General features: G+C 36.1%; 1 long non-coding RNA gene across 2 annotated transcripts; it reads right to left on the bottom strand.

Moving 5' to 3' along the window:
* Positions 1-1,000: 1,000 nt before the first annotated feature.
* LOC128497613 (uncharacterized) lies at positions 1,001-16,776 on the bottom strand. Of its 2 annotated transcripts, none has more exons than XR_008354335.1 (4): positions 16,659-16,776; positions 15,928-16,085; positions 13,001-13,130; positions 1,001-1,075 (listed from the first exon to the last, which is right to left on the bottom strand). It is a non-coding gene; the product is annotated as an uncharacterized LOC128497613 (long non-coding RNA). The 2 variants fall into 2 exon arrangements; XR_008354334.1 differs by having other exon boundaries at positions 1,002-1,072.
* Between the last annotated feature and the right edge of the window lie 581 nt (positions 16,777-17,357).

Below are 17,357 nucleotides of genomic sequence, written 5' to 3'. Positions count from 1 at the left end.
CACTATGCCAAACTATGCGAATCTACAGCCCTGTCTGTGAAGTAAAACTGCATGAATGCCTCTGACTCTCTAGTTTTAGACTATGACCTTTGCTATTTGTATTTCTCCTCCTTTGAAATATCCTTCCTTCTTCTTTTCTCTTGGTATAGTGCTGTGGGTGACAAAAGAAGATATATGGTTTTAGGGATTTTTATGCTTAAACATGCTGTTGAGTCAGCGGAAGCATGTATATATATATATATATATATATATATATGAAACACTCACCTTCACCCTTCATACGTGCAGAGATACACAAATGAACATTGGCACACACTCGTCAAACCTACCATAGAGACATAGTTGTACATTAACACAGAACCTGCAAGCCATCACAAACACACACACACAGATATAAACAAATTTGCCATGCAGAGACACGGATACACACATTTCGGCGTCACTTAAGTGTGTGCTCACACTTTAACACGTGATCCACCTGCTCAGATTGTGCTCTGCGAGCTCATTCATCATAATGTACACAAGAAAATGCATGTTTTGTTTCAACAATATAATTTCAACAATACCAAACAACACCAAAATTTATTTAATAGCAACATACCATTTTCATGTAAAAAATGAAATTAATAAATCTTGATTTTGACTATTTCTTGAATTTTCCAGCAGAAATGTTTTGTATGCGATTGGAAGAGTTGTCAGCTTACACCTTTCATTTTCCTTAAAATGTGTGGAATATGACAGTGCGATATAAAACAATAAATAAAAATACTAAGTAGAGGCTGTCTGATTCCTGTTTTGAACACCCAGGGTCCATCAACTGTAGCCCCATGGTTCCTGTTGTTAATTACTGCATGTTCAACTTCTGAATCACCTCTTATCGCTTCTTGAAGTTCTCCCACGATCGTATTTCAATCGACTGGCAAAACTGGTTTCATCTATTTGAATGGGAAAATCTTCATTTCTGACCATTTGACCTCTTGCTTCAACAGAGACTATAGTCGCACATGGTAAACCAGTCTGTGACATTTGCAGAAGACTTTCATGCCAGGTAATTCACCAAGTTTGTTGGCATCTGCTGGATGAAAAAAAAGCAAGTTCTAAAATATCACATATACTGAGGTTGCAATGAAACTTTCTGTTTACATCTATGTAATAGAAAAACACTTTACCAATTCTCACTGAGCGTGTAGTTTGGCATACTTTTTATGGACAATGTCAAATTCTGTCTTTTTATTTTGTCTCCTTGTATCCTGCATGGTCGCTCCACAAAGATGGCATGACTCTGTACCTGTTGGCTCTTCCAACAGATAATGGTGTTGGGGAAATGTAACTGCAGTTTCTTCCTTTAGTATTATGTTGCAATAGAAATCTTTGGTCAACACTGTTTTGAGGGTTGCATTAACAAAATGGCTACAAATGTTGCTTCAGGTGGTAGATCCCGAAACCAACTCAGACCACTAGACAGGTATATGGATATATATGTAGAGATGGCAGATTTGACATCCAGCACAGACACATACATGCAGTAATATACCTCAGTCCTCCTCCTATCAGACTGGTATAGGGCTGTAATGCATGGTTAGGGGAGCTTAGAGAATCCTACTGCCTTTCATTTCTCTGCCAGTTTAAAAACGATGCATACTCAATGTTCTTACTAAGACTACCGAACATAGTTTTTCATGTGGCTCCATAGGTGCATTCCATTGGCTGGTTCGGTCCTGAGCCAGCTTGATGAACCTCTGAACTGTCTCCACAAACATATGAACAACATGCAGACCCCAAAACAGAATAACACTGTTGGATTCCTTTTAGGGAGTAGTCCTTTTCCCTCTCTGTGAATGACCATGGGAGTGGGAAGAAGACTTGTGTATTCAAATTCATTTCCAAGAATGAGGCCAGATCCCCCACAAAATGGCCGAAAACAAAGCAAGTGCAGCAAAAAGTGCAGCAAATTTGGGGATGCTGGTAGACTGTAAACTTACGTATGACGTGCACTACCAAGTAACAGCTGCAAAAGCAAACAAAATATGGCATGCATAAAAAGTATATTGAAGCAAGAACAGAAAAGGTTATTTTGTAACTATACAAACCACTGGTTAGATCATTGGTTAGACCTCAACTATGGTCTCTATCCATAAGAAAGATGTTTTGAAATTGGATAGAGGACAAAAGGAGCTACTAGGGGAATGGAATAATTGAATTATGATGAGTACTTGGGCTAGGAAGAGAACGTATCAGGTCAAGGGGACATGTGGTTGTATAAGAGGAAAGAAGAAGAGCATGAACCTTCCCATCAGGAGGAGAGAATTGGTTTAATGTATAAATTTTAACAATAATTTAGAAAAAAAAAAGAAAAAGCCTGAATATAAAACTACCCTATAGGAAAAAGGTTTTACTTGTTAACATTAATTCACATGTAAACTATTTTTTCATATTTAATTAAAACGATGATTGCTCATCTGTCCCACGGCTTGCTACTGTGCCACCCATATATGCCTTATACCCCCTATATGCCACTCAGGCGCCTGATATGCCACTCTGCCCCTGTGATATGCCTTATACCCCCCTATATGCCACTCTGACTCCCCTGATATGTCTTATACCCCCTATATGCCATTCTGCCTCCATGGTATGCCTTATACCCCCCTATTTACCACTCTGCCCCCCAGATATGCCTTATTCCCCCCTAAATGCCAGTCTGACTCCCCTGATGTGTCTTATACCCCCATATGCCATTCTGCCTCCCTGGCATGCCTTATACCCCCCTATTTACCACTCTGCCCCAGATATGCCTTATTCCCCCCTACTTGCCAATATGCCTGCAACCTCCGTTGCTGCTGGCACTTCTGCCAGGGTTTCTATGACGGGACGCTGGCATGACATGACCTTCCGGTGCTCCACCACAGAAGCCCCGGTGGAAGTAACGGCCAGCAGCAGTGGAGGTTGTCTACGTACACCGCGCAGACGTTCACCTACTGACAGAGAGGAGGATCCAGGTCCTGTGTCTTATAACTGAGCAAATATGGTATGTAATCAGGCACGGACTGGCCATCGGGCACACTGGGCATTTGCCCGGTGGGCTGGGCCGGATTGATTTAGGGGCTAATGGAGCTGCAGCTCCAGGCCCTTACCTTAAAATAGGCCCAGTCAGGACCGGACTGACTGGGCCTATGCGGACTTTACGGCCGCATTAACGCAGGGCATAAGGGGCGCCTGCCCCAAACTTTGACCGGGTCCGCCACTCTAAGGGGCTGGGAAGCCCCCACCAGGGCCGGCCTTACGTGTGTGCAGCCGCACAAGGTTTAAATTAAAACATCGGGGTTTTTTTTTTTACTTTATTTAACATCCTCCATGTTAAATAAAGTTTTTTTTTAACTTTATTTAACATGGAGGATGTTAAATAAAGTTAAAAAAAAACCCCCAATGTTTTAATTTAAGCCCTGTGCCCTGGTGGGGGCTTCCCGGCCCTTTAGAGTGGCGGACCCGGTCGCAGTTGCGGCGGGCTTAAGGGGCTCTGCGTTAATGCGGCCGTAGAGGCCGCATAGGCCCAGTCAGTCCGGTCCTGACTGGGCCTATTTTAAGGTAAAGGCCTGGAGCTGCAGCTCTATCAGCCCCTAAGTCAATCCGGCCCTGCTGCGTGCCCGATCGTAGTTGCTGCTTGCTCCGGCAACAAGGTAAGTAGGGTGAGGGAGGGGGGTGCATGATTTGTGAGACTGCATTAATGAATGTGTTAATGATTTGTGTGAGTGAGTGAGTAAATGCAAAGATGGTACATGAAGGGTGGGCTTTAACAATAAATAAATAAATAAAAATGTGCTGCTCAGGCTTAAATGCCCGGGCCTATTTTTTGTCCCAGTCCGGGCCTGTATGTAATACATAGTAGTAGTAGTAGTAGTAAAAATAATAATAATTATTAAAATATTTAAGAAAATATAAAAGTAATAATTAGTATTACAATAGTGGCAGTTATCGCTACACCGGGCAGCCATTTCAATTGTATAAAAACATACAAAGATGACAATCAGAATTCTTCTTTCAATTGAATTGTAACATCAATGTATGTAATTTGTATTTAAATAACACATTCATTTGTAAAATCCTAGCTTCCTTGTTGGCAGCTTACGTGGTTTCATTTCTAGCCCAATTACCAGACACCACATTGGACTATCTCACCAGCTTCACCTTTCACCCTCTCCTTCCTTGTGCAACAAGCTATTTTACTGCCCCTTTATAAAAAGCAATGCTTATAAAAGTTGCATGCAGCAATATGTGTATATTGCAAGTGTTTATACATCATACATATGCTGTAAAAGGTCTTTATTGCAGGTGTATATGGTAGCTGTAATGTGTATACACAAATATATAGCCATGTTTAAGGTTAAGCATTTAGGGTAAGCATGTATGGAAGCACGGCTAGTTCATATTTTGTCCGTGGCACACAGGGAACAGCTCAAAATGGCCTTCAGTATTGGCTTTTGTTTTTAATCCTTTATGAACATTTCTTATTCATGTAGGCAAGATGATACAAAGTGAGATCCACGCATTCACTAATATTCACAAAATGAAAGAAAAATCATAGCACAAATGTCTTTAATGTTTTAAAAACAGAAAAATAAATTGGTTTTCTGCTGATTGTAGATATACGCTATATAAGAACTATATACTCTATAATAAGTATGTAGACACCCGACCATCACACCTGGCCAATCAGCTTATTGGACAGCACATTTAAAAACCATGGGTGTTAACATGAAGTTAACTCCGCCACACACTCCACTCCCTTTTGCAGCTATAACAGCCTCTACTCCTCTCTGAAGCTTTTCCACAAGATTTCGGAAGGTGTCTGTCAGGGTTTCCATTCGGACAAAAGAGCATTTGTGAGGTCAGGCACTGATGTTGAACTGGAAGGCCTGGTTCACAATCATCTTTCCAACTCATCCCAAAGGTGTTTAAAAGTGTTGTTGGGTTACTTCATACCAGACTCATCAAACCATGTCTTTATAGACCTTGCTTTCCCCAAACTGGTCACAAAAAGTTGGAAGCATACAGTGTCTAAAATGTCTTTGTATGTTGTAGCATTAATATTATGCTGGAACTAAAAGGCACAAATTGTGAAAAACAGCCCCAGACCATAATTTTTAGACTTGTGCATTCGTATTCGGGAGAACATGAACACGGATGTAACGTTTTCATATGTCAAACCAAATAACGAGCAAACAAATATGGCGGCACCAGGATTCGTAAGAGCGACTCTATTGGTCGCTGGCAGGGGGCTCATCTGGCATCAACCAGTGAAGAGTCTGAGCAGCTGCCCTTAGCAGTGGCTGTGACTGAAACACCTAAACTCAGTAATTAGGAGTGGCATCCACATACATTTGGTCATATAGTGTATATGTAGGAGAACATTTCTGAGCATCCAAGATCTTAGAACATATTAGCAAGTCATGTTTTTTATGTGGGGTTTTTAGGTTTTTAGACTGTGATGTATTCAGGAACTGTTTGGAGTGACTGTTCATTTACTCCTATGTTTACAAGTCATGGTATGTGTACAGGTGACAAGATATTGTCCTCCGCCTTGAGCAAACTTCACTGTGACCCAAACCTATTCTGGAACATTAAGACAACAGTGGCTTGTGGTAGTTATGATGAACTTTTCACCTATATTCGTCCCAGTCTCTTTAATACCAAAAACATTGCACCTCATTCAAATATTGCATACATTTCAAAGTGTCATTTCACCTATTCTGGCGAATCTGTGAAGTCCAAACCTTTCCCAGAAATATTTCATTGATTAATTACCAATGTTTTGGATAAGTGGAACAACACCTTTAATGGATGTTTTCAGGATAGCATATTTTGTTTACAAACAGTTTCATACCTGAATGCCCTCTATTTATTCTCGTAGTTTGTGCCTAGATTAGCTAGTTCAAATGCAACAATGTTGCAAAATGCATTTGTTTTATATTTTATACACTGTGGGAATAATGGTGAAAAGCCACATGCATGAACATTTTTACCTGTTGTATTAAATAATCACAGTTTAATTATTGAATTTCAATACTATATTGCACTTGATATTGTGGAAATATGATGCTAATCAATGCATGTTCCTTGGTCAGGTTCCAAGGGTATATATTAAAGCTAACTACAAACTCCAATTAGCGTGCCGTTGCTGTTCTACAACTGGTTTCATTTGTATGGGGTGAAAGATTTGTATTTGATATGACACCGGGGAGGCAAAATGGCTAATTGGGCCAAATTTAGACATTTCCACTTAGAGGTGTACTCACTTTTGTTGCCATGATTTAGCCATTAATGGCTGTCTGTTGAGTTATTTTTAAGAGAACAGCAAATTTACACTGTTATGCAGGCTGTACATTCACTACTTTACTACTTTGTCGCAGAGTGTCATTTCTTCAGTATTGTCACATGAAAAAATATAATAAAATATTTACAAAAATGTGAGGGGTGTGAGATACTGTAAGATAGCAGTAGTATATGAAGATATTCTCTGGTCAGGTCTTCAACCAAATAGCACCTTAGACAAGAACCCCCTTTGTCACATAGATGTCTTGTGTACGCCATTCATTGTGAAGGGTCCCATGCCAGCTGCCAGTGCCCCCTTTTCAGTCACCAAGGGCAGCTGCCTGACTTGCCTAGCACAAAGATCGCCAAAGATATTTGCCAACGATACCAAAGCATTTATAAATTCTATGTCTATTGCTTTAAAGCAGACACATTGGCAATTTTAATATGCGATTAATAAAGTTTAACAAACCAGTAAAGATTGTAATTGAATTTAAATTTGATTGTACTTTCTTATGTACAAGTACATTTGTTTGTATGTTGCTTGAATGCTTCATAAAATATTCATTTGGGATTTTGGTTAATTTTATAAAGGTAAACCATCAAATTTAACTAGTGAACAATGGTTTTAAAAGCTTTTTTTCCAGTTAAACGGAAAAGTACAACTGCCCTCAGATTACTAAAATCACTGAACATAACACTAACGTAACACAAACTGAACTTCCATTGGTAATGTGCTTGTTGGCCCTATGAACAGGTGTTACATAGAGTCCCATTTCATACTGCTGGGTGGCTGGGAGATATCCAGTGTGTGATGCTGTCGACTGATGGCCTACTGGCTTTTTGCCCTGTGTGCCAGATGGCCAGTTTGGGCCAGGCCATTACCCTTGGTTTTTAGGTGGTCCAAAGTAGGACAACAAGAGAACAGGAGGTGCAAATCTTGCTGCTTGGGCAGATAACCCAGAAAGAAACCAATTACTTCCCTATACTTACATCATTGCAAATACATAGTCTCTATTTCATTGCTGAAATCTTTGTTCACTTTATCTGATTTGGTCCTCTGTTGTCCCCTCTGTTGTCCCCAGTTTTAAAACTCAATAGACATCCATGACCACACACATTTATAAACACACATCCATGCTCACACACTTATACATAGACATCCATGCTCATATACACTTTTACATAGACGTCCATGCCCACATACACGTATACATAGACATCCATGCACACACTTATACATACAAGCAGGTAGCACAATATGTGGGAGAACAGTTGAAAGAAGCATTTTCAGGTGTATATATGGAAGGTACTTGTGCCTCATGACACATAAGCAAAAAAAAAAACAAAACAAACAAAACAGCTCCCTAATGATAGTATTAATTTGACTTTGGTGACACATCTTACAGCAATTCAAACCTAAACCATTTTTGGACATCTTTTTGGAGCATTTATGTATGTATGTTTGTATGCACGTAATTATTTATGGATAGCTGTTATTAAGTGCATAATTTAAACATTGATTCTGTTCTGGATGTTTGACTACAGAATCATAGAAACAATGAATCTGATAATACAGAAAGGCCAACAACCTCATATACCAAGTGTTGTACTTTCCTATCTGACCTAAAGCTTTCACTTAATGAAACATTTTGCAGTTCTATACTCAAAAATAAACCAAGGTAACTATGATGAAATGGCAATATACAGAATACTTAATAGATATGTATATTAAGGGTCTTAACTTGTCCTCAAGATCTGCATAAGTATTCCACCCAATAACTTATCTTTTGCCTATCTTTAAGTTGCTGATTTATGTTGACTGGTTCAGACCAGTGCCATCTTAATGAATGGGCACACTGGGCAGTTGCCCAGAGGTCCCATGGTGAATTGCATTGCTGCCAGCAATGTGATTCATCACCGAGCCCCTAAAACAACATTAAAACTGTATTTCCAATCCATTTGATGGTTTTTTAATCGACAAAATTAGATTTTCTGAAAAACAAGGACATCTCTATGTGACCCCAAACTTTTGAATGGTAGTACATAAACACACACACACACACAATCTCATACATCTATACACACCTCACACATACATACATACACGTAACCATTCCAAAACCACAGGCTTGTACATACATACAGACACATAGCCACTCCAATACCACTGGCTTGCACATACATACATCATATACTTGCTTGTCTATACATACACACAGCCACTCCAACACCACTTACACATACAGTACATACATGCACACATACACACCCTCTCTAAACATTATACACTTACACATTACAGTACACACATACATGCACACATACACATCCTCTCTTACGCAAATGTATAATTTTGTTTAAATTAAATTGTAGATCTTGTTAATCTTTATTAAAAATTGTTATAGGTATTACTTTTATGTTTTTCAGTTGATCTACACCTGTAATGCAGGATTTGTATGTGATATTCAGTTGATCTCTATGTTTTCATGTACTTTTTATTTGGTCAGCATCAGCGTACGAGCGCAGTGCTCTCCTACCAATCCCGCCCACTATGTGCCGCCTGAGTCCAGTGTACCAATCTGGACCCATGATAGGGCTGGCTCTTCTTCTATGCCATGTGCGTGTGTTTGTCTGTCAAACTCAAACCAGCTGGCCCTCTTCCGCTCTCCTTTACATGTACACACATATATGCATATTTCTGTTGATTAATCCTCACTTCACATCATGCTCTTTGAAGGGGTGGGTAGGGCCCCCAGTACATTGCTTTGATCGGGGCCGACAATGAAGTTAATTTAAGAATACCCTGCCACAATGAGACACAGATCTTTGCTTCCATGATATTAACCTTTAATTATCACCAAAACAATTAGGCCGTTTGGCAAACAAAGAACAGACTATAAGTAGTTTTACCTAATGAATTTAGTTACAGTAATAACTGATGGCAACAGTTCCTCTTTAACTGTCCCATGAAATACCTTTTACATGTTCCACACATTCCATTAATTCATGTTCTGCTGTTGTTTTACAGCCACGTGTGCTGTTAAGGTTAATCCATGCATCTATATCGCATTTTGTGAAACAGTCCTTTTGTAAATTACCCTTTTGTGTTATACCCTTTAGCTTTAAATCACAGCTTTTGTTCCAGTGCTCAATTTAATCAAAATGGTAAATTCTGACCTTCATTACCAGCACATCCTTTTAAGTATTTTTTTAATTATTTTTTTATAATTTTGCCCCTCTTTCGTTGCAATATACACAAAACATCATGAAAGTTGTTATAACAAATTATATTATTTATACAGATGTCTTATTAATTAAGCTATATAATGGCTGTAAAATTAATGTTGTGGTACAGAACAGTTTTTTTTTATTATATGCTCTTTGCCCATGGGCCTCACTTAGAAAATTCTTATTTAGATCATGTGCCATTTCAGCTTCTGATGAAAACATTACTTTATTAAATATAGGTGCTTGAGAACTGGACACATTGTTCTAAAGTTCATTTTTCAGGCACATAATAACTTATTAAATGGACTGCATAATGTTTGAGGCATGGTTTAGTTGTATTTGTAGGGACTTGCACTTGCACATTATAAGTTAAATATAATGTTTAGATTTCTGTTCTTATTAGTATATTGTGTGAGTGATTGTTCATATAAAATCTTGAATTTTGTTTCTATTCTGGAGTCTAATGGACTGCAGTATGTCCTACCATTGTTCAAGATTTTAATGTTAAAGCTATTGATAATTTTGTTTTCTCCCTAATAAAAATAAGATGTAATGTAATGAGGTCTTGGTTTGTGTTGTCTTAAAATTATTTATAGCTAACTTTTGACCATTTGATAATATTTTAATAAAATTATTCACAAATTACCTGTTGGCTGTTCAGCTTATAAATAAGTGTAATGCTTTTGCATTATTTCTCTCAATATGTTCTAATGTAGTTTAGCTATTCTTCCAAGCAATTTGCTCTTTATTTATTTTTTTTGTTAGTTTACTTTGTTTCAGTTTTATATTCACATGTTTTGTTCACTATGCTGTGCTAGATGTGTGTGTTATGAATTCACTATGTACACATGTAAAGATGTGAATAATACTTCAAGATAATACATGTTTTTTTCCCCCCTTATTGTACTTGATTAGTAGACTATGGGTTATTTATTTTTTAAAAAACTGTTTAGGGTGAATACATGTTGAAATAAAAAGATACTTTGAAAACGCATTGTTACCGAATTGTCCCTCTAATCAAATCATATTTTAATAAGAAATCCTTATTTTAAATATGTGTATATTTTCTACTTGGAGCTTTTCAATGACTCAGCTTTAATATTTTCTTACGGTGTGGATAATAATAATACTAATACTACTAATAATAATAATAATACTTAATAATTCATAAAAGCATGAGCAATTACATGATGACAATATAAATGCATAGAATTAATCAAGTCTAGGGAAGAAACACATCATGAACTTTACTATAAAACATACATGATACTTCGCCTTCTGTTACATTGAGATAAAATTCTGTCTGACCAGTTAAAGGAATAAGGTATACAGATTTCGTTTACAGTATCCCGAAGTCTCGGGAATTACAATCAATCTAGAATTGTGAATGGCAAATAAATATTTTCCCACTTATTATACGCCAAACACTTTTTTTTAAAAAAGTAATCATTAAAATCTCATCTGATTTCACAAGTCACATATATTACATATTTTGATTTTTTTACATGAAGATATAACATGATTCACAAAATGATAGTCCTGTTCTAGCTAACATTCTGCTAAATATTATCTTGAATTTATGTAAATACAGTAGTGATATTTCATTGTAATCCCAATATCCTTTCCATTTATTCTATAGTAAATCATGTACGCATAATCAGAAATATTGTATACACCAAAGTGCAAAGTATGTATACAATAAGCAGAACAGTGACCTCATTTATGGGAGTTATGGGACTTAATAGTATCCAGTTGTACTGGGATACTATCTGTATAAGCTATATTTCTGGTGTGTTGTTAACGACTACTGTAAATTACCGCGTATATATGGCCATGGGGCAAGCACATTCTATCAACAGAATCCGAAACTATATTTCGAATTTATATTCCGTCTTTTTCTTTTAGTTTGTTATTGACAACCAATAGATGTTTTCATGTTTTCATGTCTTTTAACTAACTAAAACAGGATTCCATAGTGATCAAGCAAGCACAGTTTATTTATCTGCTTTTACATATATTGTTTACAGACTGACATATTTAAAATGTAATATTTAATAAAACACTTTGCTGTGACCTGCACCAAAATTAAAAGCTACAAATTAACTTGAATTTTCTGAATTTGTTGCAGCAATTATCCATGTTTCAATTTAAACAAACAGCAATCGTATGAAATGTTTTGTTCAATGTCCCATACGTAAAACAGAGAAAGATAAGCAGAAGCATGCTGATAATATCCTGAAAATTAGCCAAATGAATCAACTTTTTACAAATGCTAATAGAAAGGAATATGTTAATTACTAAATTTTGTACCACACCCAGCATATTTCATACCTGTCACATCTCTAACTATTACTGGAAGACTACATATTTTCTGAAATATACACGCCTACACTATTTCCACTAAGAAGTACTATTGGAACAAAGTCTATCCATGATTGTTTGTTAAAATGTAATTTATAGATTAGATGCCATGTTTTGTGTATTATATTACTGATGTGAAACATGTTTTAAATATAGGTATGGTTTTCTAAATGATTTATTGAAAATATAAATGAAACGTTTTAGTTGTCAGTGGAGAATCGTGAAATTTTAAAAGATAACACATGGAAAACCTGTGTAAATGTATATGTATGGACCAACATACAGACATATAGATAGATAGGCAGATAGATAGATAGATATAGATAGATAGATATTGAGTACATTTAAGTATAAATCACAATAAGAAACTAGGTAAAGATAAAATTCCCTATTCAAATTCTATGATCAGCCTTAGGTTACTTTTCGTGAGTGACAAAGTAACTACATACCATATAAGCAAACACCTAAGAAAATAATATCAGGGTTTGTGAGGGGCAAAATTAAACCTCCAATTCATAGAACCACTAATGATTGGATCTCGTAGTACCTCAAGGTCACTTCCTGGTCCGCATTCAACCTGACTGTCTAGCCTAACAAGCAGACAAATTCTGGATTAATGTGGATACCCAAAACCTTGGACTTTAAAACGTGTTAAAACAGAATGAATGTCAAAGGCACTTAACACCAGTGTGTCCTTGACTGCCATGGTTTAAACATTAACTCTAAGTCAGTATGCACATCCATATCATTTAAATACATAAAATGAGACCAGACGCTGTGTATTGTTCTAAGGAATACAATTTTTATCCACTTCTTACTTAACCACCTTAGATTACAAGAAACAAAAAATATCCTAGGGGATCTACGCAAAGACTCTTTGAAAGAAGAGCATTCTCCACGCTTGCAGGCCACAACTAGCTAATGACAGAGCACCTTCTAATACCATTATCTTTGAAGACATCTAGTGGAATCTTTTGGCAACTGCACCATGTGATCCAAAATAATCGTTTAAAGACATTCCCTGCATGCTTAACCATACACATAAAACATGCCTCTGGACTTTACCTTTTTAAAATAAAATTAAGTGGATTTGATTCCTTACCGGTTAATGTAATCCACCTTTTAGGTGCTCTAGAAACTTTTTTCCCATGAAGTCTGGAAAACAGCAAACACTAACGACGTTATGTTTCATCCTCTCTCGGAAATATAAACACTCACTTGTTTGCAGTGTACTAGAAAACAGAATAGAAACGCAAAGACGGTGACTAATTCAAGTTAATGATGGAGGGTGATGCTCTGCACCCTAACACATGAATACCTAATCTGTGGATGCCCAGCTGCTATAGACTTCACCATTGTAAATATGATTAATGCTCTGTTTTAGATGGTCGAGTGTGATGGGATTTGCAGCACACATTGGTTGCATTTTCACGTATTGCTTATATAACTGTTTTAATTTAGACCTAAAGTCTGTACATAAGCACAGGTTTCTCAACACCATCTGCCCCCAAGACTTTTATTTTTGGTTGGACCTTGTTCAAATTTTGTGGCATCCCTGGTGATGTCATATATGTGGCATACAATGTGCTCAGAGCTCTGGGGATTTGCTTATATTCAAATCCATTACTTGTCATATGTGCTAGAAGTTCATAAGGAATTATTTATTGCAGTTATGTTACCTCTACCAGCTGTGATACAAGGACTAAAATTATATTTCTACTAAATGCCATCATCTAGCCAAGCAAAATTTTCCATGCCTTTACAAATGATGCGAAAAATGTATACAGTTCTGAGGAGGGCTTGCCTAGGCTATAAACAATAAGCATTAAAGGGTGCAACAATACAAGTTGGAGGCATTACTCGTTGTTTTTTTTTCCAGTAGTTTAATACTCTAGTATATTTTATGGATTTTGTGGAAACCTTAAAGAGGACGTTACTTCTGCTAAATATCATATTAAGGTCAGATTCACCGAGTTTTGCCTTTATAGGGTCTACAAAAAGTAAATGCTTACTAAGTGGTTAGACAATAAATAATCAAATTAATTACTTAAAATATATTTAGTGAATCTTGAACTGTTTTCTTCCACTCTCACAGGGTTGTGAAATAACATCCAAAATGCCTAGTGCACGACTTAACAAGTATCACTGTTTTTGCCTCACTTTTTATTTCGATCTGTGGGAGTGCAGGTATTCTATAGGTGTTTTGTTATCATGAATAATTGCCGCAAGTAATAGAATCTGGCATAACGTATTTTAGTGACCCCAAACTCTAATGTCCTATGTATCTGGTGGACCGCGGGCAGATTATGTCAAGAAGTTGACCTGTAAACTCTATACGCATCAGGTTAATGTAACGACTAATTAATGGATGCTTCATCTCCGACATCTCCAAATCCAGGTGCCACAAGTCATAAATCATAAAAATGCTTTAGAATAAAACATCAGTAATTTCATCGATTGAAGAATATGTTTTTTTTTATTTTTCATTAGTTCTAACGGATTTGGAAATGTAAACATATACACAAAAGGCACATTGCCAATGAAAAATGTTCCCTATGCAATTATAACATTTTAAATAAGTGTAATTTAAATATTTACTTGTAAATTTAAGAAATCAGTATATATATAATCTGTTTCGATTTTCCCTTACTTTACTGGGTAAAATTACATGGCACTTATGACACAATACTTTACAAATGTGCATATTCATTTTCGAACCATTTAGCCATTTCATGTTTTGTTTTGGTTTTTTTTTATTCTGATTATTAAAGTGCTGATTTCCAGCCCAGTAACCATAGTAACTATTAATATATACATAAAGCTTCTATTCCACAGCATGATTACGAATTTAACACCAGGCCAGAAGTGAGAGCGCAGTCTTTGCTCTTTGCTGAATTGCAGATTCGGTTTCAAGTGAAGCATACCAAATAATGTGCCACTGACACTCACAGGCTATTGATGTCCAACTTTAGAATCATGTGCTGAGGCATCAAAATCCTATCTGTTCTATCACTTCGGCTAGGCTTCTAAAATGCATTTCTATGTGCAGAAGTGGTGGCAAACTGACAATTTGGTGCCTCAATAATATAATTGTGTTAACATCCGAGTATGATTACTGTACACTATATAAGTCTAAAACAGACATCTGGGATGCAGCTATTAGTGGATCAGCTAGCTGCAGTTTCCAGAAACCTGCTAGTTTGAGAGGGGAGCTGGGTTTTCCTACCAGCAATGGTTGGTTCCTGTATTTTAAAGAGGTCTGCTGTACCTCCATTCTGCCTTAGGATAAACTTAATCATGTTTGAAGACTAAATTGCCTTTTGTACTATCATTCTCCAACAGCAGATAGGGCTGGGAACGCTACACGCATGGACCACAGGTAAAATAGTGAAATCAAGATTTATTTCTGACTTTCTTATTTCTTCATATAATTATATAAGCATAATATTATTTTGAGGAGAGCCCCCCTCACCTTTTGTTACTGAAAGTCCAAACCATCATGAGATGTACTACTTTTAAAATACTGTTTCCCCATTACACAGCGCTGCAGAATATGATGGCGCTAAAATAATAATAATAATAATAACAATAATTTGATAATAAAATAATAGTTTGAGAAACTGTAATTGTATTAGGGACAGCTCTAAGCACATACTACAAATCGGTGAGCACCTGATCCAAAAAAACGAGGTAGTGCTTTGGCAACAAAACAAAACCTTCGAAATGTAGCAAAATATTTTTTTTCCAGTTTTGACTTGCAACAATGTTACATTGTGATTCTAGATACTGAATATGCTTGTCCGACCGATGTCTATGTTATAAAGGATGCAATATATATCTATATATATATATATATATATATATATATATATATATATAAAGAGATTGGGGAAATGGGGAAATACTATTATTTGGTTGCATGTTTATGCTATACTTTTTCTACTGAGAATGAGTTAATTTGTGTTTAAATGGTCAAGATATTGTGAATTAACCCTAGATGACAATGGGTTCTGAATATGTGTTTATTACCTTTTGTCTAAAAACAGGTTCCCAGCAACAAAGGTTCAGACAAGCGGCCAGACCAGACGAGAGAGAGAAAGATCTCTTACAACCAGTCCCAAATTGCAGAACTGGAGAAAGCCTTTGAAGAAACCGGCTTCTCACACCAACACTTGATGTACCTTTAACTTAGCAAGAAGAGTTAATATGCGGCAGTTTTAGGGAGGCTACACAGATGTAATAGATAGATGGATAGATAGATAGATAGATAGATAGATAGATAGATTTGATACATTAAAAACAAGAGAGTGGTCTATGAATGGCATATAAGAAAACAAGGTTCAGTTCTCTGAATGTTACACTGAGATGATGCCCTTAACTCCTGAAATGCCAACCTGTAACATATATTTGTAATCACAGTTTATTATTATAATTATTTGTCATAAGTTATTGGCTTTGGGGTATTTATAGCTGTCATTTCAAGGATTGCTTGATTAGGTCTCTATACACACAGTGTTTATAAATATACATGTATAATGTGTGTGTTTGAGTATGCGGCTCATATATATTAGAATAACTGTGCTAATTGTACTATTGGGCATTTTTTGTGTATGGATATATATATATATATATATATATATATATATATATATATATATATATATATATATATATATATATATATGGATAGATTTATATAGATATAAATCATAGACTAAAATAAATATATTCCCTTTTAAAGAAAAAATAATGGTATGGACGCTTACCTCATATATTGCTTTCCAAAGAGATGGACACCAGTGCCCAAACCTACTGCAAACAAAAAGAAGCATGTCTGTCTGTGGTCACCCTGTAAGGAAAGACATCTTCGTTAGTGGGATCTTTGGTCTCAGGCTATAGGGAAGTGTCACACTGTTTAATTACCTTATGTGTAGACACCATTTGTACAAAACAAGAGCATTTCCCTCGCATTCATTAATTATATACATTTTTTAACCAGTAACATGGAACACAATGATTATGGAAATTTTTATTTAAAGACAGACCCATTACATTTTCATGGCACCATGAAAATATGTATTTCGATTAATTAGGCTGCCGGAATGTTAAAAATATATAGGTATTGAACAATACATTTTACACTGTGCTTGGAAACACTCCCAGTCTAGATTATATCTATCATTGCTAATTCATATTTCCACTGTGTTGCCTTTTTGTTTTTTTGTTTTTTAAGTGATATTATTTATTTTATTTAAGTTACCCATCGTATCATTTACCTTACGCACCATTATGGTATTGTAAAAAACTATATTCTGAAAAAAAGTACACGAGCTTTCAATGTCATAGCATATAGGTCTCTTAAAGAATCACAATTATTAAGTCAAGATCGATCAGGAAAAAACAATTAACCTTTGATTCATTGCACATTAGCAATGTTTTTTAAATATAAAACATTTCTG

Source organism: Spea bombifrons, chromosome 5, assembly GCF_027358695.1.
Source record: "Spea bombifrons isolate aSpeBom1 chromosome 5, aSpeBom1.2.pri, whole genome shotgun sequence".
Taxonomy (NCBI): Eukaryota; Metazoa; Chordata; class Amphibia; order Anura; family Pelobatidae; genus Spea; species Spea bombifrons.
This window is presented reverse-complemented; position numbering and strand designations above follow the sequence as displayed.